The sequence below is a fragment of the Pungitius pungitius genome, unplaced genomic scaffold (assembly GCF_949316345.1).
Source record: "Pungitius pungitius unplaced genomic scaffold, fPunPun2.1 scaffold_26, whole genome shotgun sequence".
NCBI classification, from domain to species: domain Eukaryota; kingdom Metazoa; phylum Chordata; class Actinopteri; order Perciformes; family Gasterosteidae; genus Pungitius; species Pungitius pungitius.
Window position 1 is genome coordinate 59,976 of NW_026909893.1, and position 24,954 is coordinate 84,929.

At 44.2% G+C, this 24,954-nt stretch overlaps 51 non-coding genes across 51 annotated transcripts; all 51 read right to left on the minus strand.

Annotated features, from left to right (window-relative positions):
- Nucleotides 1-198: 198 nt before the first annotated feature.
- On the minus strand, nucleotides 199-317 carry LOC134120385 (5S ribosomal RNA). The gene has a single exon (XR_009951928.1). It is a non-coding gene; the product is annotated as a 5S ribosomal RNA (ribosomal RNA).
- Nucleotides 318-712: 395 nt separating this feature from the next.
- Nucleotides 713-831, minus strand: LOC134120386 (5S ribosomal RNA). The gene has a single exon (XR_009951929.1). It is a non-coding gene; the product is annotated as a 5S ribosomal RNA (ribosomal RNA).
- A 395-nt stretch (nucleotides 832-1,226) lies between these two features.
- LOC134120253 (5S ribosomal RNA) lies at nucleotides 1,227-1,345 on the minus strand. Its single transcript, XR_009951801.1, has one exon. It is a non-coding gene; the product is annotated as a 5S ribosomal RNA (ribosomal RNA).
- A 339-nt stretch (nucleotides 1,346-1,684) lies between these two features.
- On the minus strand, nucleotides 1,685-1,803 carry LOC134120387 (5S ribosomal RNA). The gene has a single exon (XR_009951930.1). It is a non-coding gene; the product is annotated as a 5S ribosomal RNA (ribosomal RNA).
- Nucleotides 1,804-2,198: 395 nt separating this feature from the next.
- Nucleotides 2,199-2,317, minus strand: LOC134120308 (5S ribosomal RNA). The gene has a single exon (XR_009951856.1). It is a non-coding gene; the product is annotated as a 5S ribosomal RNA (ribosomal RNA).
- A 339-nt stretch (nucleotides 2,318-2,656) lies between these two features.
- On the minus strand, nucleotides 2,657-2,775 carry LOC134120389 (5S ribosomal RNA). The gene has a single exon (XR_009951932.1). It is a non-coding gene; the product is annotated as a 5S ribosomal RNA (ribosomal RNA).
- A 395-nt stretch (nucleotides 2,776-3,170) lies between these two features.
- LOC134120390 (5S ribosomal RNA) lies at nucleotides 3,171-3,289 on the minus strand. Its single transcript, XR_009951933.1, has one exon. It is a non-coding gene; the product is annotated as a 5S ribosomal RNA (ribosomal RNA).
- A 339-nt stretch (nucleotides 3,290-3,628) lies between these two features.
- On the minus strand, nucleotides 3,629-3,747 carry LOC134120391 (5S ribosomal RNA). The gene has a single exon (XR_009951934.1). It is a non-coding gene; the product is annotated as a 5S ribosomal RNA (ribosomal RNA).
- Nucleotides 3,748-4,142: 395 nt separating this feature from the next.
- Nucleotides 4,143-4,261, minus strand: LOC134120392 (5S ribosomal RNA). Its single transcript, XR_009951935.1, has one exon. It is a non-coding gene; the product is annotated as a 5S ribosomal RNA (ribosomal RNA).
- A 339-nt stretch (nucleotides 4,262-4,600) lies between these two features.
- LOC134120393 (5S ribosomal RNA) lies at nucleotides 4,601-4,719 on the minus strand. The gene has a single exon (XR_009951936.1). It is a non-coding gene; the product is annotated as a 5S ribosomal RNA (ribosomal RNA).
- A 395-nt stretch (nucleotides 4,720-5,114) lies between these two features.
- On the minus strand, nucleotides 5,115-5,233 carry LOC134120394 (5S ribosomal RNA). The gene has a single exon (XR_009951937.1). It is a non-coding gene; the product is annotated as a 5S ribosomal RNA (ribosomal RNA).
- Nucleotides 5,234-5,572: 339 nt separating this feature from the next.
- LOC134120395 (5S ribosomal RNA) lies at nucleotides 5,573-5,691 on the minus strand. The gene has a single exon (XR_009951938.1). It is a non-coding gene; the product is annotated as a 5S ribosomal RNA (ribosomal RNA).
- Nucleotides 5,692-6,086: 395 nt separating this feature from the next.
- On the minus strand, nucleotides 6,087-6,205 carry LOC134120396 (5S ribosomal RNA). Its single transcript, XR_009951939.1, has one exon. It is a non-coding gene; the product is annotated as a 5S ribosomal RNA (ribosomal RNA).
- Nucleotides 6,206-6,600: 395 nt separating this feature from the next.
- Nucleotides 6,601-6,719, minus strand: LOC134120397 (5S ribosomal RNA). The gene has a single exon (XR_009951940.1). It is a non-coding gene; the product is annotated as a 5S ribosomal RNA (ribosomal RNA).
- Nucleotides 6,720-7,058: 339 nt separating this feature from the next.
- LOC134120398 (5S ribosomal RNA) lies at nucleotides 7,059-7,177 on the minus strand. The gene has a single exon (XR_009951941.1). It is a non-coding gene; the product is annotated as a 5S ribosomal RNA (ribosomal RNA).
- Nucleotides 7,178-7,572: 395 nt separating this feature from the next.
- LOC134120400 (5S ribosomal RNA) lies at nucleotides 7,573-7,691 on the minus strand. Its single transcript, XR_009951943.1, has one exon. It is a non-coding gene; the product is annotated as a 5S ribosomal RNA (ribosomal RNA).
- Nucleotides 7,692-8,030: 339 nt separating this feature from the next.
- LOC134120401 (5S ribosomal RNA) lies at nucleotides 8,031-8,149 on the minus strand. The gene has a single exon (XR_009951944.1). It is a non-coding gene; the product is annotated as a 5S ribosomal RNA (ribosomal RNA).
- A 395-nt stretch (nucleotides 8,150-8,544) lies between these two features.
- On the minus strand, nucleotides 8,545-8,663 carry LOC134120402 (5S ribosomal RNA). The gene has a single exon (XR_009951945.1). It is a non-coding gene; the product is annotated as a 5S ribosomal RNA (ribosomal RNA).
- Nucleotides 8,664-9,058: 395 nt separating this feature from the next.
- On the minus strand, nucleotides 9,059-9,177 carry LOC134120403 (5S ribosomal RNA). The gene has a single exon (XR_009951946.1). It is a non-coding gene; the product is annotated as a 5S ribosomal RNA (ribosomal RNA).
- A 339-nt stretch (nucleotides 9,178-9,516) lies between these two features.
- On the minus strand, nucleotides 9,517-9,635 carry LOC134120404 (5S ribosomal RNA). The gene has a single exon (XR_009951947.1). It is a non-coding gene; the product is annotated as a 5S ribosomal RNA (ribosomal RNA).
- Nucleotides 9,636-10,030: 395 nt separating this feature from the next.
- LOC134120405 (5S ribosomal RNA) lies at nucleotides 10,031-10,149 on the minus strand. The gene has a single exon (XR_009951948.1). It is a non-coding gene; the product is annotated as a 5S ribosomal RNA (ribosomal RNA).
- A 339-nt stretch (nucleotides 10,150-10,488) lies between these two features.
- Nucleotides 10,489-10,607, minus strand: LOC134120406 (5S ribosomal RNA). The gene has a single exon (XR_009951949.1). It is a non-coding gene; the product is annotated as a 5S ribosomal RNA (ribosomal RNA).
- Nucleotides 10,608-11,002: 395 nt separating this feature from the next.
- On the minus strand, nucleotides 11,003-11,121 carry LOC134120407 (5S ribosomal RNA). The gene has a single exon (XR_009951950.1). It is a non-coding gene; the product is annotated as a 5S ribosomal RNA (ribosomal RNA).
- A 339-nt stretch (nucleotides 11,122-11,460) lies between these two features.
- LOC134120408 (5S ribosomal RNA) lies at nucleotides 11,461-11,579 on the minus strand. The gene has a single exon (XR_009951951.1). It is a non-coding gene; the product is annotated as a 5S ribosomal RNA (ribosomal RNA).
- Nucleotides 11,580-11,974: 395 nt separating this feature from the next.
- LOC134120409 (5S ribosomal RNA) lies at nucleotides 11,975-12,093 on the minus strand. Its single transcript, XR_009951952.1, has one exon. It is a non-coding gene; the product is annotated as a 5S ribosomal RNA (ribosomal RNA).
- A 339-nt stretch (nucleotides 12,094-12,432) lies between these two features.
- Nucleotides 12,433-12,551, minus strand: LOC134120411 (5S ribosomal RNA). Its single transcript, XR_009951954.1, has one exon. It is a non-coding gene; the product is annotated as a 5S ribosomal RNA (ribosomal RNA).
- A 395-nt stretch (nucleotides 12,552-12,946) lies between these two features.
- Nucleotides 12,947-13,065, minus strand: LOC134120412 (5S ribosomal RNA). Its single transcript, XR_009951955.1, has one exon. It is a non-coding gene; the product is annotated as a 5S ribosomal RNA (ribosomal RNA).
- A 339-nt stretch (nucleotides 13,066-13,404) lies between these two features.
- On the minus strand, nucleotides 13,405-13,523 carry LOC134120413 (5S ribosomal RNA). The gene has a single exon (XR_009951956.1). It is a non-coding gene; the product is annotated as a 5S ribosomal RNA (ribosomal RNA).
- A 395-nt stretch (nucleotides 13,524-13,918) lies between these two features.
- Nucleotides 13,919-14,037, minus strand: LOC134120414 (5S ribosomal RNA). Its single transcript, XR_009951957.1, has one exon. It is a non-coding gene; the product is annotated as a 5S ribosomal RNA (ribosomal RNA).
- Nucleotides 14,038-14,376: 339 nt separating this feature from the next.
- LOC134120415 (5S ribosomal RNA) lies at nucleotides 14,377-14,495 on the minus strand. The gene has a single exon (XR_009951958.1). It is a non-coding gene; the product is annotated as a 5S ribosomal RNA (ribosomal RNA).
- Nucleotides 14,496-14,890: 395 nt separating this feature from the next.
- On the minus strand, nucleotides 14,891-15,009 carry LOC134120417 (5S ribosomal RNA). Its single transcript, XR_009951960.1, has one exon. It is a non-coding gene; the product is annotated as a 5S ribosomal RNA (ribosomal RNA).
- A 339-nt stretch (nucleotides 15,010-15,348) lies between these two features.
- Nucleotides 15,349-15,467, minus strand: LOC134120418 (5S ribosomal RNA). Its single transcript, XR_009951961.1, has one exon. It is a non-coding gene; the product is annotated as a 5S ribosomal RNA (ribosomal RNA).
- Nucleotides 15,468-15,862: 395 nt separating this feature from the next.
- LOC134120419 (5S ribosomal RNA) lies at nucleotides 15,863-15,981 on the minus strand. Its single transcript, XR_009951962.1, has one exon. It is a non-coding gene; the product is annotated as a 5S ribosomal RNA (ribosomal RNA).
- Nucleotides 15,982-16,320: 339 nt separating this feature from the next.
- Nucleotides 16,321-16,439, minus strand: LOC134120420 (5S ribosomal RNA). Its single transcript, XR_009951963.1, has one exon. It is a non-coding gene; the product is annotated as a 5S ribosomal RNA (ribosomal RNA).
- A 395-nt stretch (nucleotides 16,440-16,834) lies between these two features.
- LOC134120421 (5S ribosomal RNA) lies at nucleotides 16,835-16,953 on the minus strand. Its single transcript, XR_009951964.1, has one exon. It is a non-coding gene; the product is annotated as a 5S ribosomal RNA (ribosomal RNA).
- Nucleotides 16,954-17,348: 395 nt separating this feature from the next.
- LOC134120423 (5S ribosomal RNA) lies at nucleotides 17,349-17,467 on the minus strand. The gene has a single exon (XR_009951966.1). It is a non-coding gene; the product is annotated as a 5S ribosomal RNA (ribosomal RNA).
- Nucleotides 17,468-17,806: 339 nt separating this feature from the next.
- Nucleotides 17,807-17,925, minus strand: LOC134120424 (5S ribosomal RNA). The gene has a single exon (XR_009951967.1). It is a non-coding gene; the product is annotated as a 5S ribosomal RNA (ribosomal RNA).
- A 395-nt stretch (nucleotides 17,926-18,320) lies between these two features.
- LOC134120425 (5S ribosomal RNA) lies at nucleotides 18,321-18,439 on the minus strand. Its single transcript, XR_009951968.1, has one exon. It is a non-coding gene; the product is annotated as a 5S ribosomal RNA (ribosomal RNA).
- A 395-nt stretch (nucleotides 18,440-18,834) lies between these two features.
- Nucleotides 18,835-18,953, minus strand: LOC134120254 (5S ribosomal RNA). The gene has a single exon (XR_009951802.1). It is a non-coding gene; the product is annotated as a 5S ribosomal RNA (ribosomal RNA).
- A 339-nt stretch (nucleotides 18,954-19,292) lies between these two features.
- On the minus strand, nucleotides 19,293-19,411 carry LOC134120426 (5S ribosomal RNA). Its single transcript, XR_009951969.1, has one exon. It is a non-coding gene; the product is annotated as a 5S ribosomal RNA (ribosomal RNA).
- Nucleotides 19,412-19,806: 395 nt separating this feature from the next.
- LOC134120309 (5S ribosomal RNA) lies at nucleotides 19,807-19,925 on the minus strand. The gene has a single exon (XR_009951857.1). It is a non-coding gene; the product is annotated as a 5S ribosomal RNA (ribosomal RNA).
- Nucleotides 19,926-20,264: 339 nt separating this feature from the next.
- Nucleotides 20,265-20,383, minus strand: LOC134120427 (5S ribosomal RNA). Its single transcript, XR_009951970.1, has one exon. It is a non-coding gene; the product is annotated as a 5S ribosomal RNA (ribosomal RNA).
- Nucleotides 20,384-20,778: 395 nt separating this feature from the next.
- LOC134120428 (5S ribosomal RNA) lies at nucleotides 20,779-20,897 on the minus strand. Its single transcript, XR_009951971.1, has one exon. It is a non-coding gene; the product is annotated as a 5S ribosomal RNA (ribosomal RNA).
- Nucleotides 20,898-21,236: 339 nt separating this feature from the next.
- LOC134120429 (5S ribosomal RNA) lies at nucleotides 21,237-21,355 on the minus strand. The gene has a single exon (XR_009951972.1). It is a non-coding gene; the product is annotated as a 5S ribosomal RNA (ribosomal RNA).
- Nucleotides 21,356-21,750: 395 nt separating this feature from the next.
- LOC134120430 (5S ribosomal RNA) lies at nucleotides 21,751-21,869 on the minus strand. The gene has a single exon (XR_009951973.1). It is a non-coding gene; the product is annotated as a 5S ribosomal RNA (ribosomal RNA).
- A 339-nt stretch (nucleotides 21,870-22,208) lies between these two features.
- Nucleotides 22,209-22,327, minus strand: LOC134120431 (5S ribosomal RNA). Its single transcript, XR_009951974.1, has one exon. It is a non-coding gene; the product is annotated as a 5S ribosomal RNA (ribosomal RNA).
- A 395-nt stretch (nucleotides 22,328-22,722) lies between these two features.
- On the minus strand, nucleotides 22,723-22,841 carry LOC134120432 (5S ribosomal RNA). The gene has a single exon (XR_009951975.1). It is a non-coding gene; the product is annotated as a 5S ribosomal RNA (ribosomal RNA).
- A 339-nt stretch (nucleotides 22,842-23,180) lies between these two features.
- Nucleotides 23,181-23,299, minus strand: LOC134120434 (5S ribosomal RNA). The gene has a single exon (XR_009951977.1). It is a non-coding gene; the product is annotated as a 5S ribosomal RNA (ribosomal RNA).
- A 395-nt stretch (nucleotides 23,300-23,694) lies between these two features.
- On the minus strand, nucleotides 23,695-23,813 carry LOC134120435 (5S ribosomal RNA). Its single transcript, XR_009951978.1, has one exon. It is a non-coding gene; the product is annotated as a 5S ribosomal RNA (ribosomal RNA).
- A 395-nt stretch (nucleotides 23,814-24,208) lies between these two features.
- LOC134120436 (5S ribosomal RNA) lies at nucleotides 24,209-24,327 on the minus strand. Its single transcript, XR_009951979.1, has one exon. It is a non-coding gene; the product is annotated as a 5S ribosomal RNA (ribosomal RNA).
- Nucleotides 24,328-24,666: 339 nt separating this feature from the next.
- On the minus strand, nucleotides 24,667-24,785 carry LOC134120437 (5S ribosomal RNA). Its single transcript, XR_009951980.1, has one exon. It is a non-coding gene; the product is annotated as a 5S ribosomal RNA (ribosomal RNA).
- Nucleotides 24,786-24,954: the final 169 nt, after the last annotated feature.

Consider the following 24,954-nt stretch of genomic DNA (forward strand, 5'->3'; position numbering starts at 1 on the left):
GACCCGCCCAGGGGTCCCAGCCAATCGGTGAATGGCCATTGCAGTCCCCGCCACCTCAAATGGCCTGACGATGGTATGGACGTAAGCCACCTTTCATCTTCTTCCTATTGCATCTCTTCTACAATGTGACATTTTTTTTACAATTGTGTAGGTGTACAATCTACGGCGCTGGGCGGCTTTCAGAGAGAGAAGTGAAAAAGCTTACGGCACCTGGGATTCCCAGGCGGTCTTCCATCCAGGTACTAACCAGGCCCTGCTCTGCTTAGCTTCCGAGATCAGACGAGATCGGGCGGAACCAGAGAGGTATGGCCGTAAGCTGCTTTTCATCTTTTTCCTAATCCTTTAAAACGTGTCAAAGATAATCAGAAGTTTCTTTTTCTAAAATTGAAGCAGTTCTTAGCATTGGCAAGAGAGGTTCCTAAAGCCTGAAGGTAACTTTACTTTTCTTCACTGGCAATTCTAACATGTTGGGTTAGCACCTGTATTTCAACGGCTAAATTACAAACAATAGTATGCCAATCGTAAATGTTGATCAACACTAATTTAGCAATCATGAAACGGAATCATTTTGGATAATATTGTCTAATTTCCTTTCATATCCAACGTTAAAACAACACTAAACATGCATCTCTTCAACAATGTGATATTCTTTTTGTAATTTGTAGGTGTACAATCTGCGGCGCTCGGCGGCTTTCGGAGAGAGAAGTGAAAAAGCTTACGGCACCTGGGATTCCCAGGCGGTCTTCCATCCAGGTACTAACCAGGCCCTGCTCTGCTTAGCTTCCGAGATCAGACGAGATCGGGCGGAACCAGAGAGGTATGGCCGTAAGCTGCTTTTCATCTTTTTCCTAATCCTTTAAAACGTGTCAAAGATAATCAGAAGTTTCTTTTTCTAAAATTGAAGCAGTTCTTAGCATTGGCAAGAGAGGTTCCTAAAGCCTGAAGGTAACTTTACTTTTCTTCACTGGCAATTCTAACATGTTGGGTTAGCACCTGTATTTCAACGGCTAAATTACAAACAATAGTATGCCAATCGTAAATGTTGATCAACACTAATTTAGCAATCATGAAACGGAATCATTTTGGATAATATTGTCTAATTTCCTTTCATATCCAACGTTAAAACAACACTAAACATGCATCTCTTCAACAATGTGATATTCTTTTTGTAATTTGTAGGTGTACAATCTGCGGCGCTCGGCGGCTTTCGGAGAGAGAAGTGAAAAAGCTTACGGCCCCTGGGATTCCCAGGCGGTCTTCCATCCAGGTACTAACCAGGCCCTGCTCTGCTTAGCTTCCGAGATCAGACGAGATCGGGCGGAACCAGAGAGGTATGGCCGTAAGCTGCTTTTTATCTTTTTCCTAATCCTTTATAATGCGTCAATGAATTATGACACGCCTGCCGTTGGCATCTTTGTGTGGGTTAAATAAGGGTATGCAAAGAAGGCTGTGACATCCCATGCCGAAAATTGGATGGACTAGAGAAGACCCGCCCAGGGGTCCCAGCCAATCGGTGAATGGCCATTGCAGTCCCCGCCACCTCAAATGGCCTGACGATGGTATGGACGTAAGCCACCTTTCATCTTCTTCCTATTGCATCTCTTCTACAATGTGACATTTTTTTTACAATTGTGTAGGTGTACAATCTACGGCGCTGGGCGGCTTTCAGAGAGAGAAGTGAAAAAGCTTACGGCACCTGGGATTCCCAGGCGGTCTTCCATCCAGGTACTAACCAGGCCCTGCTCTGCTTAGCTTCCGAGATCAGACGAGATCGGGCGGAACCAGAGAGGTATGGCCGTAAGCTGCTTTTCATCTTTTTCCTAATCCTTTAAAACGTGTCAAAGATAATCAGAAGTTTCTTTTTCTAAAATTGAAGCAGTTCTTAGCATTGGCAAGAGAGGTTCCTAAAGCCTGAAGGTAACTTTACTTTTCTTCACTGGCAATTCTAACATGTTGGGTTAGCACCTGTATTTCAACGGCTAAATTACAAACAATAGTATGCCAATCGTAAATGTTGATCAACACTAATTTAGCAATCATGAAACGGAATCATTTTGGATATTATTGTCTAATTTCCTTTCATATCCAACGTTAAAACAACACTAAACATGCATCTCTTCAACAATGTGATATTCTTTTTGTAATTTGTAGGTGTACAATCTGCGGCGCTCGGCGGCTTTCGGAGAGAGAAGTGAAAAAGCTTACGGCACCTGGGATTCCCAGGCGGTCTTCCATCCAGGTACTAACCAGGCCCTGCTCTGCTTAGCTTCCGACATCAGACGAGATCGGGCGGAACCAGAGAGGTATGGCCGTAAGCTGCTTTTTATCTTTTTCCTAATCCTTTATAATGCGTCAATGAATTATGACACGCCTGCCGTTGGCATCTTTGTGTGGGTTAAATAAGGGTATGCAAAGAAGGCTGTGACATCCCATGCCGAAAATTGGATGGACTAGAGAAGACCCGCCCAGGGGTCCCAGCCAATCGGTGAATGGCCATTGCAGTCCCCGCCACCTCAAATGGCCTGACGATGGTATGGACGTAAGCCACCTTTCATCTTCTTCCTATTGCATCTCTTCTACAATGTGACATTTTTTTTACAATTGTGTAGGTGTACAATCTACGGCGCTGGGCGGCTTTCAGAGAGAGAAGTGAAAAAGCTTACGGCACCTGGGATTCCCAGGCGGTCTTCCATCCAGGTACTAACCAGGCCCTGCTCTGCTTAGCTTCCGAGATCAGACGAGATCGGGCGGAACCAGAGAGGTATGGCCGTAAGCTGCTTTTCATCTTTTTCCTAATCCTTTAAAACGTGTCAAAGATAATCAGAAGTTTCTTTTTCTAAAATTGAAGCAGTTCTTAGCATTGGCAAAAGAGGTTCCTAAAGCCTGAAGGTAACTTTACTTTTCTTCACTGGCAATTCTAACATGTTGGGTTAGCACCTGTATTTCAACGGCTAAATTACAAACAATAGTATGCCAATCGTAAATGTTGATCAACACTAATTTAGCAATCATGAAACGGAATCATTTTGGATATTATTGTCTAATTTCCTTTCATATCCAACGTTAAAACAACACTAAACATGCATCTCTTCAACAATGTGCTATTCTTTTTGTAATTTGTAGGTGTACAATCTGCGGCGCTCGGCGGCTTTCGGAGAGAGAAGTGAAAAAGCTTACGGCACCTGGGATTCCCAGGCGGTCTTCCATCCAGGTACTAACCAGGCCCTGCTCTGCTTAGCTTCCGAGATCAGACGAGATCGGGCGGAACCAGAGAGGTATGGCCGTAAGCTGCTTTTTATCTTTTTCCTAATCCTTTCTAATGCGTCAATGAATTATGACACGCCTGCCGTTGGCATCTTTGTGTGGGTTAAATAAGGGTATGCAAAGAAGGCTGTGACATCCCATGCCGAAAATTGGATGGACTAGAGAAGACCCGCCCAGGGGTCCCAGCCAATCGGTGAATGGCCATTGCAGTCCCCGCCACCTCAAATGGCCTGACGATGGTATGGACGTAAGCCACCTTTCATCTTCTTCCTATTGCATCTCTTCTACAATGTGACATTTTTTTTACAATTGTGTAGGTGTACAATCTACGGCGCTGGGCGGCTTTCAGAGAGAGAAGTGAAAAAGCTTACGGCACCTGGGATTCCCAGGCGGTCTTCCATCCAGGTACTAACCAGGCCCTGCTCTGCTTAGCTTCCGAGATCAGACGAGATCGGGCGGAACCAGAGAGGTATGGCCGTAAGCTGCTTTTCATCTTTTTCCTAATCCTTTAAAACGTGTCAAAGATAATCAGAAGTTTCTTTTTCTAAAATTGAAGCAGTTCTTAGCATTGGCAAAAGAGGTTCCTAAAGCCTGAAGGTAACTTTACTTTTCTTCACTGGCAATTCTAACATGTTGGGTTAGCACCTGTATTTCAACGGCTAAATTACAAACAATAGTATGCCAATCGTAAATGTTGATCAACACTAATTTAGCAATCATGAAACGGAATCATTTTGGATATTATTGTCTAATTTCCTTTCATATCCAACGTTAAAACAACACTAAACATGCATCTCTTCAACAATGTGATATTCTTTTTGTAATTTGTAGGTGTACAATCTGCGGCGCTCGGCGGCTTTCGGAGAGAGAAGTGAAAAAGCTTACGGCACCTGGGATTCCCAGGCGGTCTTCCATCCAGGTACTAACCAGGCCCTGCTCTGCTTAGCTTCCGAGATCAGACGAGATCGGGCGGAACCAGAGAGGTATGGCCGTAAGCTGCTTTTTATCTTTTTCCTAATCCTTTATAATGCGTCAATGAATTATGACACGCCTGCCGTTGGCATCTTTGTGTGGGTTAAATAAGGGTATGCAAAGAAGGCTGTGACATCCCATGCCGAAAATTGGATGGACTAGAGAAGACCCGCCCAGGGGTCCCAGCCAATCGGTGAATGGCCATTGCAGTCCCCGCCACCTCAAATGGCCTGACGATGGTATGGACGTAAGCCACCTTTCATCTTCTTCCTATTGCATCTCTTCTACAATGTGACATTTTTTTTACAATTGTGTAGGTGTACAATCTACGGCGCTGGGCGGCTTTCAGAGAGAGAAGTGAAAAAGCTTACGGCACCTGGGATTCCCAGGCGGTCTTCCATCCAGGTACTAACCAGGCCCTGCTCTGCTTAGCTTCCGAGATCAGACGAGATCGGGCGGAACCAGAGAGGTATGGCCGTAAGCTGCTTTTCATCTTTTTCCTAATCCTTTAAAACGTGTCAAAGATAATCAGAAGTTTCTTTTTCTAAAATTGAAGCAGTTCTTAGCATTGGCAAAAGAGGTTCCTAAAGCCTGAAGGTAACTTTACTTTTCTTCACTGGCAATTCTAACATGTTGGGTTAGCACCTGTATTTCAACGGCTAAATTACAAACAATAGTATGCCAATCGTAAATGTTGATCAACACTAATTTAGCAATCATGAAACGGAATCATTTTGGATAATATTGTCTAATTTCCTTTCATATCCAACGTTAAAACAACACTAAACATGCATCTCTTCAACAATGTGATATTCTTTTTGTAATTTGTAGGTGTACAATCTGCGGCGCTCGGCGGCTTTCGGAGAGAGAAGTGAAAAAGCTTACGGCACCTGGGATTCCCAGGCGGTCTTCCATCCAGGTACTAACCAGGCCCTGCTCTGCTTAGCTTCCGAGATCAGACGAGATCGGGCGGAACCAGAGAGGTATGGCCGTAAGCTGCTTTTTATCTTTTTCCTAATCCTTTATAATGCGTCAATGAATTATGACACGCCTGCCGTTGGCATCTTTGTGTGGGTTAAATAAGGGTATGCAAAGAAGGCTGTGACATCCCATGCCGAAAATTGGATGGACTAGAGAAGACCCGCCCAGGGGTCCCAGCCAATCGGTGAATGGCCATTGCAGTCCCCGCCACCTCAAATGGCCTGACGATGGTATGGACGTAAGCCACCTTTCATCTTCTTCCTATTGCATCTCTTCTACAATGTGACATTTTTTTTACAATTGTGTAGGTGTACAATCTACGGCGCTGGGCGGCTTTCAGAGAGAGAAGTGAAAAAGCTTACGGCACCTGGGATTCCCAGGCGGTCTTCCATCCAGGTACTAACCAGGCCCTGCTCTGCTTAGCTTCCGAGATCAGACGAGATCGGGCGGAACCAGAGAGGTATGGCCGTAAGCTGCTTTTCATCTTTTTCCTAATCCTTTAAAACGTGTCAAAGATAATCAGAAGTTTCTTTTTCTAAAATTGAAGCAGTTCTTAGCATTGGCAAGAGAGGTTCCTAAAGCCTGAAGGTAACTTTACTTTTCTTCACTGGCAATTCTAACATGTTGGGTTAGCACCTGTATTTCAACGGCTAAATTACAAACAATAGTATGCCAATCGTAAATGTTGATCAACACTAATTTAGCAATCATGAAACGGAATCATTTTGGATATTATTGTCTAATTTCCTTTCATATCCAACGTTAAAACAACACTAAACATGCATCTCTTCAACAATGTGATATTCTTTTTGTAATTTGTAGGTGTACAATCTGCGGCGCTCGGCGGCTTTCGGAGAGAGAAGTGAAAAAGCTTACGGCACCTGGGATTCCCAGGCGGTCTTCCATCCAGGTACTAACCAGGCCCTGCTCTGCTTAGCTTCCGAGATCAGACGAGATCGGGCGGAACCAGAGAGGTATGGCCGTAAGCTGCTTTTCATCTTTTTCCTAATCCTTTAAAACGTGTCAAAGATAATCAGAAGTTTCTTTTTCTAAAATTGAAGCAGTTCTTAGCATTGGCAAGAGAGGTTCCTAAAGCCTGAAGGTAACTTTACTTTTCTTCACTGGCAATTCTAACATGTTGGGTTAGCACCTGTATTTCAACGGCTAAATTACAAACAGTAGTATGCCAATCGTAAATGTTGATCAACACTAATTTAGCAATCATGAAACGGAATCATTTTGGATAATATTGTCTAATTTCCTTTCATATCCAACGTTAAAACAACACTAAACATGCATCTCTTCAACAATGTGATATTCTTTTTGTAATTTGTAGGTGTACAATCTGCGGCGCTCGGCGGCTTTCGGAGAGAGAAGTGAAAAAGCTTACGGCACCTGGGATTCCCAGGCGGTCTTCCATCCAGGTACTAACCAGGCCCTGCTCTGCTTAGCTTCCGAGATCAGACGAGATCGGGCGGAACCAGAGAGGTATGGCCGTAAGCTGCTTTTTATCTTTTTCCTAATCCTTTATAATGCGTCAATGAATTATGACACGCCTGCCGTTGGCATCTTTGTGTGGGTTAAATAAGGGTATGCAAAGAAGGCTGTGACATCCCATGCCGAAAATTGGATGGACTAGAGAAGACCCGCCCAGGGGTCCCAGCCAATCGGTGAATGGCCATTGCAGTCCCCGCCACCTCAAATGGCCTGACGATGGTATGGACGTAAGCCACCTTTCATCTTCTTCCTATTGCATCTCTTCTACAATGTGACATTTTTTTTACAATTGTGTAGGTGTACAATCTACGGCGCTGGGCGGCTTTCAGAGAGAGAAGTGAAAAAGCTTACGGCACCTGGGATTCCCAGGCGGTCTTCCATCCAGGTACTAACCAGGCCCTGCTCTGCTTAGCTTCCGAGATCAGACGAGATCGGGCGGAACCAGAGAGGTATGGCCGTAAGCTGCTTTTCATCTTTTTCCTAATCCTTTAAAACGTGTCAAAGATAATCAGAAGTTTCTTTTTCTAAAATTGAAGCAGTTCTTAGCATTGGCAAGAGAGGTTCCTAAAGCCTGAAGGTAACTTTACTTTTCTTCACTGGCAATTCTAACATGTTGGGTTAGCACCTGTATTTCAACGGCTAAATTACAAACAATAGTATGCCAATCGTAAATGTTGATCAACACTAATTTAGCAATCATGAAACGGAATCATTTTGGATAATATTGTCTAATTTCCTTTCATATCCAACGTTAAAACAACACTAAACATGCATCTCTTCAACAATGTGATATTCTTTTTGTAATTTGTAGGTGTACAATCTGCGGCGCTCGGCGGCTTTCGGAGAGAGAAGTGAAAAAGCTTACGGCACCTGGGATTCCCAGGCGGTCTTCCATCCAGGTACTAACCAGGCCCTGCTCTGCTTAGCTTCCGAGATCAGACGAGATCGGGCGGAACCAGAGAGGTATGGCCGTAAGCTGCTTTTTATCTTTTTCCTAATCCTTTATAATGCGTCAATGAATTATGACACGCCTGCCGTTGGCATCTTTGTGTGGGTTAAATAAGGGTATGCAAAGAAGGCTGTGACATCCCATGCCGAAAATTGGATGGACTAGAGAAGACCCGCCCAGGGGTCCCAGCCAATCGGTGAATGGCCATTGCAGTCCCCGCCACCTCAAATGGCCTGACGATGGTATGGACGTAAGCCACCTTTCATCTTCTTCCTATTGCATCTCTTCTACAATGTGACATTTTTTTTACAATTGTGTAGGTGTACAATCTACGGCGCTGGGCGGCTTTCAGAGAGAGAAGTGAAAAAGCTTACGGCACCTGGGATTCCCAGGCGGTCTTCCATCCAGGTACTAACCAGGCCCTGCTCTGCTTAGCTTCCGAGATCAGACGAGATCGGGCGGAACCAGAGAGGTATGGCCGTAAGCTGCTTTTCATCTTTTTCCTAATCCTTTAAAACGTGTCAAAGATAATCAGAAGTTTCTTTTTCTAAAATTGAAGCAGTTCTTAGCATTGGCAAGAGAGGTTCCTAAAGCCTGAAGGTAACTTTACTTTTCTTCACTGGCAATTCTAACATGTTGGGTTAGCACCTGTATTTCAACGGCTAAATTACAAACAATAGTATGCCAATCGTAAATGTTGATCAACACTAATTTAGCAATCATGAAACGGAATCATTTTGGATAATATTGTCTAATTTCCTTTCATATCCAACGTTAAAACAACACTAAACATGCATCTCTTCAACAATGTGATATTCTTTTTGTAATTTGTAGGTGTACAATCTGCGGCGCTCGGCGGCTTTCGGAGAGAGAAGTGAAAAAGCTTACGGCACCTGGGATTCCCAGGCGGTCTTCCATCCAGGTACTAACCAGGCCCTGCTCTGCTTAGCTTCCGAGATCAGACGAGATCGGGCGGAACCAGAGAGGTATGGCCGTAAGCTGCTTTTCATCTTTTTCCTAATCCTTTAAAACGTGTCAAAGATAATCAGAAGTTTCTTTTTCTAAAATTGAAGCAGTTCTTAGCATTGGCAAGAGAGGTTCCTAAAGCCTGAAGGTAACTTTACTTTTCTTCACTGGCAATTCTAACATGTTGGGTTAGCACCTGTATTTCAACGGCTAAATTACAAACAATAGTATGCCAATCGTAAATGTTGATCAACACTAATTTAGCAATCATGAAACGGAATCATTTTGGATAATATTGTCTAATTTCCTTTCATATCCAACGTTAAAACAACACTAAACATGCATCTCTTCAACAATGTGATATTCTTTTTGTAATTTGTAGGTGTACAATCTGCGGCGCTCGGCGGCTTTCGGAGAGAGAAGTGAAAAAGCTTACGGCACCTGGGATTCCCAGGCGGTCTTCCATCCAGGTACTAACCAGGCCCTGCTCTGCTTAGCTTCCGAGATCAGACGAGATCGGGCGGAACCAGAGAGGTATGGCCGTAAGCTGCTTTTTATCTTTTTCCTAATCCTTTATAATGCGTCAATGAATTATGACACGCCTGCCGTTGGCATCTTTGTGTGGGTTAAATAAGGGTATGCAAAGAAGGCTGTGACATCCCATGCCGAAAATTGGATGGACTAGAGAAGACCCGCCCAGGGGTCCCAGCCAATCGGTGAATGGCCATTGCAGTCCCCGCCACCTCAAATGGCCTGACGATGGTATGGACGTAAGCCACCTTTCATCTTCTTCCTATTGCATCTCTTCTACAATGTGACATTTTTTTTACAATTGTGTAGGTGTACAATCTACGGCGCTGGGCGGCTTTCAGAGAGAGAAGTGAAAAAGCTTACGGCACCTGGGATTCCCAGGCGGTCTTCCATCCAGGTACTAACCAGGCCCTGCTCTGCTTAGCTTCCGAGATCAGACGAGATCGGGCGGAACCAGAGAGGTATGGCCGTAAGCTGCTTTTCATCTTTTTCCTAATCCTTTAAAACGTGTCAAAGATAATCAGAAGTTTCTTTTTCTAAAATTGAAGCAGTTCTTAGCATTGGCAAGAGAGGTTCCTAAAGCCTGAAGGTAACTTTACTTTTCTTCACTGGCAATTCTAACATGTTGGGTTAGCACCTGTATTTCAACGGCTAAATTACAAACAATAGTATGCCAATCGTAAATGTTGATCAACACTAATTTAGCAATCATGAAACGGAATCATTTTGGATAATATTGTCTAATTTCCTTTCATATCCAACGTTAAAACAACACTAAACATGCATCTCTTCAACAATGTGATATTCTTTTTGTAATTTGTAGGTGTACAATCTGCGGCGCTCGGCGGCTTTCGGAGAGAGAAGTGAAAAAGCTTACGGCACCTGGGATTCCCAGGCGGTCTTCCATCCAGGTACTAACCAGGCCCTGCTCTGCTTAGCTTCCGAGATCAGACGAGATCGGGCGGAACCAGAGAGGTATGGCCGTAAGCTGCTTTTTATCTTTTTCCTAATCCTTTATAATGCGTCAATGAATTATGACACGCCTGCCGTTGGCATCTTTGTGTGGGTTAAATAAGGGTATGCAAAGAAGGCTGTGACATCCCATGCCGAAAATTGGATGGACTAGAGAAGACCCGCCCAGGGGTCCCAGCCAATCGGTGAATGGCCATTGCAGTCCCCGCCACCTCAAATGGCCTGACGATGGTATGGACGTAAGCCACCTTTCATCTTCTTCCTATTGCATCTCTTCTACAATGTGACATTTTTTTTACAATTGTGTAGGTGTACAATCTACGGCGCTGGGCGGCTTTCAGAGAGAGAAGTGAAAAAGCTTACGGCACCTGGGATTCCCAGGCGGTCTTCCATCCAGGTACTAACCAGGCCCTGCTCTGCTTAGCTTCCGAGATCAGACGAGATCGGGCGGAACCAGAGAGGTATGGCCGTAAGCTGCTTTTCATCTTTTTCCTAATCCTTTAAAACGTGTCAAAGATAATCAGAAGTTTCTTTTTCTAAAATTGAAGCAGTTCTTAGCATTGGCAAAAGAGGTTCCTAAAGCCTGAAGGTAACTTTACTTTTCTTCACTGGCAATTCTAACATGTTGGGTTAGCACCTGTATTTCAACGGCTAAATTACAAACAATAGTATGCCAATCGTAAATGTTGATCAACACTAATTTAGCAATCATGAAACGGAATCATTTTGGATATTATTGTCTAATTTCCTTTCATATCCAACGTTAAAACAACACTAAACATGCATCTCTTCAACAATGTGCTATTCTTTTTGTAATTTGTAGGTGTACAATCTGCGGCGCTCGGCGGCTTTCGGAGAGAGAAGTGAAAAAGCTTACGGCACCTGGGATTCCCAGGCGGTCTTCCATCCAGGTACTAACCAGGCCCTGCTCTGCTTAGCTTCCGAGATCAGACGAGATCGGGCGGAACCAGAGAGGTATGGCCGTAAGCTGCTTTTTATCTTTTTCCTAATCCTTTCTAATGCGTCAATGAATTATGACACGCCTGCCGTTGGCATCTTTGTGTGGGTTAAATAAGGGTATGCAAAGAAGGCTGTGACATCCCATGCCGAAAATTGGATGGACTAGAGAAGACCCGCCCAGGGGTCCCAGCCAATCGGTGAATGGCCATTGCAGTCCCCGCCACCTCAAATGGCCTGACGATGGTATGGACGTAAGCCACCTTTCATCTTCTTCCTATTGCATCTCTTCTACAATGTGACATTTTTTTTACAATTGTGTAGGTGTACAATCTACGGCGCTGGGCGGCTTTCAGAGAGAGAAGTGAAAAAGCTTACGGCACCTGGGATTCCCAGGCGGTCTTCCATCCAGGTACTAACCAGGCCCTGCTCTGCTTAGCTTCCGAGATCAGACGAGATCGGGCGGAACCAGAGAGGTATGGCCGTAAGCTGCTTTTCATCTTTTTCCTAATCCTTTAAAACGTGTCAAAGATAATCAGAAGTTTCTTTTTCTAAAATTGAAGCAGTTCTTAGCATTGGCAAGAGAGGTTCCTAAAGCCTGAAGGTAACTTTACTTTTCTTCACTGGCAATTCTAACATGTTGGGTTAGCACCTGTATTTCAACGGCTAAATTACAAACAATAGTATGCCAATCGTAAATGTTGATCAACACTAATTTAGCAATCATGAAACGGAATCATTTTGGATATTATTGTCTAATTTCCTTTCATATCCAACGTTAAAACAACACTAAACATGCATCTCTTCAACAATGTGATATTCTTTTTGTAATTTGTAGGTGTACAATCTGCGGCGCTCGGCGGCTTTCGGAGAGAGAAGTGAAAAAGCTTACGGCACCTGGGATTCCCAGGCGGTCTTCCATCCAGGTACTAACCAGGCCCTGCTCTGCTTAGCTTCCGAGATCAGACGAGATCGGGCGGAACCAGAGAGGTATGGCCGTAAGCTGCTTTTTATCTTTTTCCTAATCCTTTATAATGCGTCAATGAATTATGACACGCCTGCCGTTGGCATCTTTGTGTGGGTTAAATAAGGGTATGCAAAGAAGGCTGTGACATCCCATGCCGAAAATTGGATGGACTAGAGAAGACCCGCCCAGGGGTCCCAGCCAATCGGTGAATGGCCATTGCAGTCCCCGCCACCTCAAATGGCCTGACGATGGTATGGACGTAAGCCACCTTTCATCTTCTTCCTATTGCATCTCTTCTACAATGTGACATTTTTTTTACAATTGTGTAGGTGTACAATCTACGGCGCTGGGCGGCTTTCAGAGAGAGAAGTGAAAAAGCTTACGGCACCTGGGATTCCCAGGCGGTCTTCCATCCAGGTACTAACCAGGCCCTGCTCTGCTTAGCTTCCGAGATCAGACGAGATCGGGCGGAACCAGAGAGGTATGGCCGTAAGCTGCTTTTCATCTTTTTCCTAATCCTTTAAAACGTGTCAAAGATAATCAGAAGTTTCTTTTTCTAAAATTGAAGCAGTTCTTAGCATTGGCAAAAGAGGTTCCTAAAGCCTGAAGGTAACTTTACTTTTCTTCACTGGCAATTCTAACATGTTGGGTTAGCACCTGTATTTCAACGGCTAAATTACAAACAATAGTATGCCAATCGTAAATGTTGATCAACACTAATTTAGCAATCATGAAACGGAATCATTTTGGATAATATTGTCTAATTTCCTTTCATATCCAACGTTAAAACAACACTAAACATGCATCTCTTCAACAATGTGATATTCTTTTTGTAATTTGTAGGTGTACAATCTGCGGCGCTCGGCGGCTTTCGGAGAGAGAAGTGAAAAAGCTTACGGCACCTGGGATTCCCAGGCGGTCTTCCATCCAGGTACTAACCAGGCCCTGCTCTGCTTAGCTTCCGAGATCAGACGAGATCGGGCGGAACCAGAGAGGTATGGCCGTAAGCTGCTTTTTATCTTTTTCCTAATCCTTTATAATGCGTCAATGAATTATGACACGCCTGCCGTTGGCATCTTTGTGTGGGTTAAATAAGGGTATGCAAAGAAGGCTGTGACATCCCATGCCGAAAATTGGATGGACTAGAGAAGACCCGCCCAGGGGTCCCAGCCAATCGGTGAATGGCCATTGCAGTCCCCGCCACCTCAAATGGCCTGACGATGGTATGGACGTAAGCCACCTTTCATCTTCTTCCTATTGCATCTCTTCTACAATGTGACATTTTTTTTACAATTGTGTAGGTGTACAATCTACGGCGCTGGGCGGCTTTCAGAGAGAGAAGTGAAAAAGCTTACGGCACCTGGGATTCCCAGGCGGTCTTCCATCCAGGTACTAACCAGGCCCTGCTCTGCTTAGCTTCCGAGATCAGACGAGATCGGGCGGAACCAGAGAGGTATGGCCGTAAGCTGCTTTTCATCTTTTTCCTAATCCTTTAAAACGTGTCAAAGATAATCAGAAGTTTCTTTTTCTAAAATTGAAGCAGTTCTTAGCATTGGCAAGAGAGGTTCCTAAAGCCTGAAGGTAACTTTACTTTTCTTCACTGGCAATTCTAACATGTTGGGTTAGCACCTGTATTTCAACGGCTAAATTACAAACAATAGTATGCCAATCGTAAATGTTGATCAACACTAATTTAGCAATCATGAAACGGAATCATTTTGGATATTATTGTCTAATTTCCTTTCATATCCAACGTTAAAACAACACTAAACATGCATCTCTTCAACAATGTGATATTCTTTTTGTAATTTGTAGGTGTACAATCTGCGGCGCTCGGCGGCTTTCGGAGAGAGAAGTGAAAAAGCTTACGGCACCTGGGATTCCCAGGCGGTCTTCCATCCAGGTACTAACCAGGCCCTGCTCTGCTTAGCTTCCGAGATCAGACGAGATCGGGCGGAACCAGAGAGGTATGGCCGTAAGCTGCTTTTTATCTTTTTCCTAATCCTTTATAATGCGTCAATGAATTATGACACGCCTGCCGTTGGCATCTTTGTGTGGGTTAAATAAGGGTATGCAAAGAAGGCTGTGACATCCCATGCCGAAAATTGGATGGACTAGAGAAGACCCGCCCAGGGGTCCCAGCCAATCGGTGAATGGCCATTGCAGTCCCCGCCACCTCAAATGGCCTGACGATGGTATGGACGTAAGCCACCTTTCATCTTCTTCCTATTGCATCTCTTCTACAATGTGACATTTTTTTTACAATTGTGTAGGTGTACAATCTACGGCGCTGGGCGGCTTTCAGAGAGAGAAGTGAAAAAGCTTACGGCACCTGGGATTCCCAGGCGGTCTTCCATCCAGGTACTAACCAGGCCCTGCTCTGCTTAGCTTCCGAGATCAGACGAGATCGGGCGGAACCAGAGAGGTATGGCCGTAAGCTGCTTTTCATCTTTTTCCTAATCCTTTAAAACGTGTCAAAGATAATCAGAAGTTTCTTTTTCTAAAATTGAAGCAGTTCTTAGCATTGGCAAGAGAGGTTCCTAAAGCCTGAAGGTAACTTTACTTTTCTTCACTGGCAATTCTAACATGTTGGGTTAGCACCTGTATTTCAACGGCTAAATTACAAACAATAGTATGCCAATCGTAAATGTTGATCAACACTAATTTAGCAATCATGAAACGGAATCATTTTGGATAATATTGTCTAATTTCCTTTCATATCCAACGTTAAAACAACACTAAACATGCATCTCTTCAACAATGTGATATTCTTTTTGTAATTTGTAGGTGTACAATCTGCGGCGCTCGGCGGCTTTCGGAGAGAGAAGTGAAAAAGCTTACGGCACCTGGGATTCCCAGGCGGTCTTCCATCCAGGTACTAACCAGGCCCTGCTCTGCTTAGCTTCCGAGATCAGACGAGATCGGGCGGAACCAGAGAGGTATGGCCGTAAGCTGCTTTTTATCTTTTTCCTAATCCTTTATAATGCGTCAATGAATTATGACACGCCTGCCGTTGGCATCTTTGTGTGGGTTAAATAAGGGTATGCAAAGAAGGCTGTGACATCCCATGCCGAAAATTGGATGGACTAGAGAAGACCCGCCCAGGGGTCCCAGCCAATCGGTGAATGGCCATTGCAGTCCCCGCCACCTCAAATGGCCTGACGATGGTATGGACGTAAGCCACCTTTCATCTTCTTCCTATTGCATCTCTTCTACAATGTGACATTTTTTTTACAATTGTGTAGGTGTACAATCTACGGCGCTGGGCGGCTTTCAGAGAGAGAAGTGAAAAAGCTTACGGCACCTGGGATTCCCAGGCGGTCTTCCATCCAGGTACTAACCAGGCCCTGCTCTGCTTAGCTTCCGAGATCAGACGAGATCGGGCGGAACCAGAGAGGTATGGCCGTAAGCTGCTTTTCATCTTTTTCCTAATCCTTTAAAACGTGTCAAAGATAATCAGAAGTTTCTTTTTCTAAAATTGAAGCAGTTCTTAGCATTGGCAAGAGAGGTTCCTAAAGCCTGAAGGTAACTTTACTTTTCTTCACTGGCAATTCTAACATGTTGGGTTAGCACCTGTATTTCAACGGCTAAATTACAAACAATAGTATGCCAATCGTAAATGTTGATCAACACTAATTTAGCAATCATGAAACGGAATCATTTTGGATATTATTGTCTAATTTCCTTTCATATCCAACGTTAAAACAACACTAAACATGCATCTCTTCAACAATGTGATATTCTTTTTGTAATTTGTAGGTGTACAATCTGCGGCGCTCGGCGGCTTTCGGAGAGAGAAGTGAAAAAGCTTACGGCACCTGGGATTCCCAGGCGGTCTTCCATCCAGGTACTAACCAGGCCCTGCTCTGCTTAGCTTCCGAGATCAGACGAGATCGGGCGGAACCAGAGAGGTATGGCCGTAAGCTGCTTTTTATCTTTTTCCTAATCCTTTATAATGCGTCAATGAATTATGACACGCCTGCCGTTGGCATCTTTGTGTGGGTTAAATAAGGGTATGCAAAGAAGGCTGTGACATCCCATGCCGAAAATTGGATGGACTAGAGAAGACCCGCCCAGGGGTCCCAGCCAATCGGTGAATGGCCATTGCAGTCCCCGCCACCTCAAATGGCCTGACGATGGTATGGACGTAAGCCACCTTTCATCTTCTTCCTATTGCATCTCTTCTACAATGTGACATTTTTTTTACAATTGTGTAGGTGTACAATCTACGGCGCTGGGCGGCTTTCAGAGAGAGAAGTGAAAAAGCTTACGGCACCTGGGATTCCCAGGCGGTCTTCCATCCAGGTACTAACCAGGCCCTGCTCTGCTTAGCTTCCGAGATCAGACGAGATCGGGCGGAACCAGAGAGGTATGGCCGTAAGCTGCTTTTCATCTTTTTCCTAATCCTTTAAAACGTGTCAAAGATAATCAGAAGTTTCTTTTTCTAAAATTGAAGCAGTTCTTAGCATTGGCAAGAGAGGTTCCTAAAGCCTGAAGGTAACTTTACTTTTCTTCACTGGCAATTCTAACATGTTGGGTTAGCACCTGTATTTCAACGGCTAAATTACAAACAATAGTATGCCAATCGTAAATGTTGATCAACACTAATTTAGCAATCATGAAACGGAATCATTTTGGATAATATTGTCTAATTTCCTTTCATATCCAACGTTAAAACAACACTAAACATGCATCTCTTCAACAATGTGATATTCTTTTTGTAATTTGTAGGTGTACAATCTGCGGCGCTCGGCGGCTTTCGGAGAGAGAAGTGAAAAAGCTTACGGCACCTGGGATTCCCAGGCGGTCTTCCATCCAGGTACTAACCAGGCCCTGCTCTGCTTAGCTTCCGAGATCAGACGAGATCGGGCGGAACCAGAGAGGTATGGCCGTAAGCTGCTTTTCATCTTTTTCCTAATCCTTTAAAACGTGTCAAAGATAATCAGAAGTTTCTTTTTCTAAAATTGAAGCAGTTCTTAGCATTGGCAAGAGAGGTTCCTAAAGCCTGAAGGTAACTTTACTTTTCTTCACTGGCAATTCTAACATGTTGGGTTAGCACCTGTATTTCAACGGCTAAATTACAAACAATAGTATGCCAATCGTAAATGTTGATCAACACTAATTTAGCAATCATGAAACGGAATCATTTTGGATAATATTGTCTAATTTCCTTTCATATCCAACGTTAAAACAACACTAAACATGCATCTCTTCAACAATGTGATATTCTTTTTGTAATTTGTAGGTGTACAATCTGCGGCGCTCGGCGGCTTTCGGAGAGAGAAGTGAAAAAGCTTACGGCACCTGGGATTCCCAGGCGGTCTTCCATCCAGGTACTAACCAGGCCCTGCTCTGCTTAGCTTCCGAGATCAGACGAGATCGGGCGGAACCAGAGAGGTATGGCCGTAAGCTGCTTTTTATCTTTTTCCTAATCCTTTATAATGCGTCAATGAATTATGACACGCCTGCCGTTGGCATCTTTGTGTGGGTTAAATAAGGGTATGCAAAGAAGGCTGTGACATCCCATGCCGAAAATTGGATGGACTAGAGAAGACCCGCCCAGGGGTCCCAGCCAATCGGTGAATGGCCATTGCAGTCCCCGCCACCTCAAATGGCCTGACGATGGTATGGACGTAAGCCACCTTTCATCTTCTTCCTATTGCATCTCTTCTACAATGTGACATTTTTTTTACAATTGTGTAGGTGTACAATCTACGGCGCTGGGCGGCTTTCAGAGAGAGAAGTGAAAAAGCTTACGGCACCTGGGATTCCCAGGCGGTCTTCCATCCAGGTACTAACCAGGCCCTGCTCTGCTTAGCTTCCGAGATCAGACGAGATCGGGCGGAACCAGAGAGGTATGGCCGTAAGCTGCTTTTCATCTTTTTCCTAATCCTTTAAAACGTGTCAAAGATAATCAGAAGTTTCTTTTTCTAAAATTGAAGCAGTTCTTAGCATTGGCAAGAGAGGTTCCTAAAGCCTGAAGGTAACTTTACTTTTCTTCACTGGCAATTCTAACATGTTGGGTTAGCACCTGTATTTCAACGGCTAAATTACAAACAATAGTATGCCAATCGTAAATGTTGATCAACACTAATTTAGCAATCATGAAACGGAATCATTTTGGATAATATTGTCTAATTTCCTTTCATATCCAACGTTAAAACAACACTAAACATGCATCTCTTCAACAATGTGATATTCTTTTTGTAATTTGTAGGTGTACAATCTGCGGCGCTCGGCGGCTTTCGGAGAGAGAAGTGAAAAAGCTTACGGCACCTGGGATTCCCAGGCGGTCTTCCATCCAGGTACTAACCAGGCCCTGCTCTGCTTAGCTTCCGAGATCAGACGAGATCGGGCGGAACCAGAGAGGTATGGCCGTAAGCTGCTTTTCATCTTTTTCCTAATCCTTTAAAACGTGTCAAAGATAATCAGAAGTTTCTTTTTCTAAAATTGAAGCAGTTCTTAGCATTGGCAAGAGAGGTTCCTAAAGCCTGAAGGTAACTTTACTTTTCTTCACTGGCAATTCTAACATGTTGGGTTAGCACCTGTATTTCAACGGCTAAATTACAAACAATAGTATGCCAATCGTAAATGTTGATCAACACTAATTTAGCAATCATGAAACGGAATCATTTTGGATAATATTGTCTAATTTCCTTTCATATCCAACGTTAAAACAACACTAAACATGCATCTCTTCAACAATGTGATATTCTTTTTGTAATTTGTAGGTGTACAATCTGCGGCGCTCGGCGGCTTTCGGAGAGAGAAGTGAAAAAGCTTACGGCCCCTGGGATTCCCAGGCGGTCTTCCATCCAGGTACTAACCAGGCCCTGCTCTGCTTAGCTTCCGAGATCAGACGAGATCGGGCGGAACCAGAGAGGTATGGCCGTAAGCTGCTTTTTATCTTTTTCCTAATCCTTTATAATGCGTCAATGAATTATGACACGCCTGCCGTTGGCATCTTTGTGTGGGTTAAATAAGGGTATGCAAAGAAGGCTGTGACATCCCATGCCGAAAATTGGATGGACTAGAGAAGACCCGCCCAGGGGTCCCAGCCAATCGGTGAATGGCCATTGCAGTCCCCGCCACCTCAAATGGCCTGACGATGGTATGGACGTAAGCCACCTTTCATCTTCTTCCTATTGCATCTCTTCTACAATGTGACATTTTTTTTACAATTGTGTAGGTGTACAATCTACGGCGCTGGGCGGCTTTCAGAGAGAGAAGTGAAAAAGCTTACGGCACCTGGGATTCCCAGGCGGTCTTCCATCCAGGTACTAACCAGGCCCTGCTCTGCTTAGCTTCCGAGATCAGACGAGATCGGGCGGAACCAGAGAGGTATGGCCGTAAGCTGCTTTTCATCTTTTTCCTAATCCTTTAAAACGTGTCAAAGATAATCAGAAGTTTCTTTTTCTAAAATTGAAGCAGTTCTTAGCATTGGCAAGAGAGGTTCCTAAAGCCTGAAGGTAACTTTACTTTTCTTCACTGGCAATTCTAACATGTTGGGTTAGCACCTGTATTTCAACGGCTAAATTACAAACAATAGTATGCCAATCGTAAATGTTGATCAACACTAATTTAGCAATCATGAAACGGAATCATTTTGGATATTATTGTCTAATTTCCTTTCATATCCAACGTTAAAACAACACTAAACATGCATCTCTTCAACAATGTGATATTCTTTTTGTAATTTGTAGGTGTACAATCTGCGGCGCTCGGCGGCTTTCGGAGAGAGAAGTGAAAAAGCTTACGGCACCTGGGATTCCCAGGCGGTCTTCCATCCAGGTACTAACCAGGCCCTGCTCTGCTTAGCTTCCGACATCAGACGAGATCGGGCGGAACCAGAGAGGTATGGCCGTAAGCTGCTTTTTATCTTTTTCCTAATCCTTTATAATGCGTCAATGAATTATGACACGCCTGCCGTTGGCATCTTTGTGTGGGTTAAATAAGGGTATGCAAAGAAGGCTGTGACATCCCATGCCGAAAATTGGATGGACTAGAGAAGACCCGCCCAGGGGTCCCAGCCAATCGGTGAATGGCCATTGCAGTCCCCGCCACCTCAAATGGCCTGACGATGGTATGGACGTAAGCCACCTTTCATCTTCTTCCTATTGCATCTCTTCTACAATGTGACATTTTTTTTACAATTGTGTAGGTGTACAATCTACGGCGCTGGGCGGCTTTCAGAGAGAGAAGTGAAAAAGCTTACGGCACCTGGGATTCCCAGGCGGTCTTCCATCCAGGTACTAACCAGGCCCTGCTCTGCTTAGCTTCCGAGATCAGACGAGATCGGGCGGAACCAGAGAGGTATGGCCGTAAGCTGCTTTTCATCTTTTTCCTAATCCTTTAAAACGTGTCAAAGATAATCAGAAGTTTCTTTTTCTAAAATTGAAGCAGTTCTTAGCATTGGCAAAAGAGGTTCCTAAAGCCTGAAGGTAACTTTACTTTTCTTCACTGGCAATTCTAACATGTTGGGTTAGCACCTGTATTTCAACGGCTAAATTACAAACAATAGTATGCCAATCGTAAATGTTGATCAACACTAATTTAGCAATCATGAAACGGAATCATTTTGGATATTATTGTCTAATTTCCTTTCATATCCAACGTTAAAACAACACTAAACATGCATCTCTTCAACAATGTGCTATTCTTTTTGTAATTTGTAGGTGTACAATCTGCGGCGCTCGGCGGCTTTCGGAGAGAGAAGTGAAAAAGCTTACGGCACCTGGGATTCCCAGGCGGTCTTCCATCCAGGTACTAACCAGGCCCTGCTCTGCTTAGCTTCCGAGATCAGACGAGATCGGGCGGAACCAGAGAGGTATGGCCGTAAGCTGCTTTTTATCTTTTTCCTAATCCTTTCTAATGCGTCAATGAATTATGACACGCCTGCCGTTGGCATCTTTGTGTGGGTTAAATAAGGGTATGCAAAGAAGGCTGTGACATCCCATGCCGAAAATTGGATGGACTAGAGAAGACCCGCCCAGGGGTCCCAGCCAATCGGTGAATGGCCATTGCAGTCCCCGCCACCTCAAATGGCCTGACGATGGTATGGACGTAAGCCACCTTTCATCTTCTTCCTATTGCATCTCTTCTACAATGTGACATTTTTTTTACAATTGTGTAGGTGTACAATCTACGGCGCTGGGCGGCTTTCAGAGAGAGAAGTGAAAAAGCTTACGGCACCTGGGATTCCCAGGCGGTCTTCCATCCAGGTACTAACCAGGCCCTGCTCTGCTTAGCTTCCGAGATCAGACGAGATCGGGCGGAACCAGAGAGGTATGGCCGTAAGCTGCTTTTCATCTTTTTCCTAATCCTTTAAAACGTGTCAAAGATAATCAGAAGTTTCTTTTTCTAAAATTGAAGCAGTTCTTAGCATTGGCAAAAGAGGTTCCTAAAGCCTGAAGGTAACTTTACTTTTCTTCACTGGCAATTCTAACATGTTGGGTTAGCACCTGTATTTCAACGGCTAAATTACAAACAATAGTATGCCAATCGTAAATGTTGATCAACACTAATTTAGCAATCATGAAACGGAATCATTTTGGATATTATTGTCTAATTTCCTTTCATATCCAACGTTAAAACAACACTAAACATGCATCTCTTCAACAATGTGATATTCTTTTTGTAATTTGTAGGTGTACAATCTGCGGCGCTCGGCGGCTTTCGGAGAGAGAAGTGAAAAAGCTTACGGCACCTGGGATTCCCAGGCGGTCTTCCATCCAGGTACTAACCAGGCCCTGCTCTGCTTAGCTTCCGAGATCAGACGAGATCGGGCGGAACCAGAGAGGTATGGCCGTAAGCTGCTTTTTATCTTTTTCCTAATCCTTTATAATGCGTCAATGAATTATGACACGCCTGCCGTTGGCATCTTTGTGTGGGTTAAATAAGGGTATGCAAAGAAGGCTGTGACATCCCATGCCGAAAATTGGATGGACTAGAGAAGACCCGCCCAGGGGTCCCAGCCAATCGGTGAATGGCCATTGCAGTCCCCGCCACCTCAAATGGCCTGACGATGGTATGGACGTAAGCCACCTTTCATCTTCTTCCTATTGCATCTCTTCTACAATGTGACATTTTTTTTACAATTGTGTAGGTGTACAATCTACGGCGCTGGGCGGCTTTCAGAGAGAGAAGTGAAAAAGCTTACGGCACCTGGGATTCCCAGGCGGTCTTCCATCCAGGTACTAACCAGGCCCTGCTCTGCTTAGCTTCCGAGATCAGACGAGATCGGGCGGAACCAGAGAGGTATGGCCGTAAGCTGCTTTTCATCTTTTTCCTAATCCTTTAAAACGTGTCAAAGATAATCAGAAGTTTCTTTTTCTAAAATTGAAGCAGTTCTTAGCATTGGCAAAAGAGGTTCCTAAAGCCTGAAGGTAACTTTACTTTTCTTCACTGGCAATTCTAACATGTTGGGTTAGCACCTGTATTTCAACGGCTAAATTACAAACAATAGTATGCCAATCGTAAATGTTGATCAACACTAATTTAGCAATCATGAAACGGAATCATTTTGGATAATATTGTCTAATTTCCTTTCATATCCAACGTTAAAACAACACTAAACATGCATCTCTTCAACAATGTGATATTCTTTTTGTAATTTGTAGGTGTACAATCTGCGGCGCTCGGCGGCTTTCGGAGAGAGAAGTGAAAAAGCTTACGGCACCTGGGATTCCCAGGCGGTCTTCCATCCAGGTACTAACCAGGCCCTGCTCTGCTTAGCTTCCGAGATCAGACGAGATCGGGCGGAACCAGAGAGGTATGGCCGTAAGCTGCTTTTTATCTTTTTCCTAATCCTTTATAATGCGTCAATGAATTATGACACGCCTGCCGTTGGCATCTTTGTGTGGGTTAAATAAGGGTATGCAAAGAAGGCTGTGACATCCCATGCCGAAAATTGGATGGACTAGAGAAGACCCGCCCAGGGGTCCCAGCCAATCGGTGAATGGCCATTGCAGTCCCCGCCACCTCAAATGGCCTGACGATGGTATGGACGTAAGCCACCTTTCATCTTCTTCCTATTGCATCTCTTCTACAATGTGACATTTTTTTTACAATTGTGTAGGTGTACAATCTACGGCGCTGGGCGGCTTTCAGAGAGAGAAGTGAAAAAGCTTACGGCACCTGGGATTCCCAGGCGGTCTTCCATCCAGGTACTAACCAGGCCCTGCTCTGCTTAGCTTCCGAGATCAGACGAGATCGGGCGGAACCAGAGAGGTATGGCCGTAAGCTGCTTTTCATCTTTTTCCTAATCCTTTAAAACGTGTCAAAGATAATCAGAAGTTTCTTTTTCTAAAATTGAAGCAGTTCTTAGCATTGGCAAGAGAGGTTCCTAAAGCCTGAAGGTAACTTTACTTTTCTTCACTGGCAATTCTAACATGTTGGGTTAGCACCTGTATTTCAACGGCTAAATTACAAACAATAGTATGCCAATCGTAAATGTTGATCAACACTAATTTAGCAATCATGAAACGGAATCATTTTGGATATTATTGTCTAATTTCCTTTCATATCCAACGTTAAAACAACACTAAACATGCATCTCTTCAACAATGTGATATTCTTTTTGTAATTTGTAGGTGTACAATCTGCGGCGCTCGGCGGCTTTCGGAGAGAGAAGTGAAAAAGCTTACGGCACCTGGGATTCCCAGGCGGTCTTCCATCCAGGTACTAACCAGGCCCTGCTCTGCTTAGCTTCCGAGATCAGACGAGATCGGGCGGAACCAGAGAGGTATGGCCGTAAGCTGCTTTTCATCTTTTTCCTAATCCTTTAAAACGTGTCAAAGATAATCAGAAGTTTCTTTTTCTAAAATTGAAGCAGTTCTTAGCATTGGCAAGAGAGGTTCCTAAAGCCTGAAGGTAACTTTACTTTTCTTCACTGGCAATTCTAACATGTTGGGTTAGCACCTGTATTTCAACGGCTAAATTACAAACAGTAGTATGCCAATCGTAAATGTTGATCAACACTAATTTAGCAATCATGAAACGGAATCATTTTGGATAATATTGTCTAATTTCCTTTCATATCCAACGTTAAAACAACACTAAACATGCATCTCTTCAACAATGTGATATTCTTTTTGTAATTTGTAGGTGTACAATCTGCGGCGCTCGGCGGCTTTCGGAGAGAGAAGTGAAAAAGCTTACGGCACCTGGGATTCCCAGGCGGTCTTCCATCCAGGTACTAACCAGGCCCTGCTCTGCTTAGCTTCCGAGATCAGACGAGATCGGGCGGAACCAGAGAGGTATGGCCGTAAGCTGCTTTTTATCTTTTTCCTAATCCTTTATAATGCGTCAATGAATTATGACACGCCTGCCGTTGGCATCTTTGTGTGGGTTAAATAAGGGTATGCAAAGAAGGCTGTGACATCCCATGCCGAAAATTGGATGGACTAGAGAAGACCCGCCCAGGGGTCCCAGCCAATCGGTGAATGGCCATTGCAGTCCCCGCCACCTCAAATGGCCTGACGATGGTATGGACGTAAGCCACCTTTCATCTTCTTCCTATTGCATCTCTTCTACAATGTGACATTTTTTTTACAATTGTGTAGGTGTACAATCTACGGCGCTGGGCGGCTTTCAGAGAGAGAAGTGAAAAAGCTTACGGCACCTGGGATTCCCAGGCGGTCTTCCATCCAGGTACTAACCAGGCCCTGCTCTGCTTAGCTTCCGAGATCAGACGAGATCGGGCGGAACCAGAGAGGTATGGCCGTAAGCTGCTTTTCATCTTTTTCCTAATCCTTTAAAACGTGTCAAAGATAATCAGAAGTTTCTTTTTCTAAAATTGAAGCAGTTCTTAGCATTGGCAAGAGAGGTTCCTAAAGCCTGAAGGTAACTTTACTTTTCTTCACTGGCAATTCTAACATGTTGGGTTAGCACCTGTATT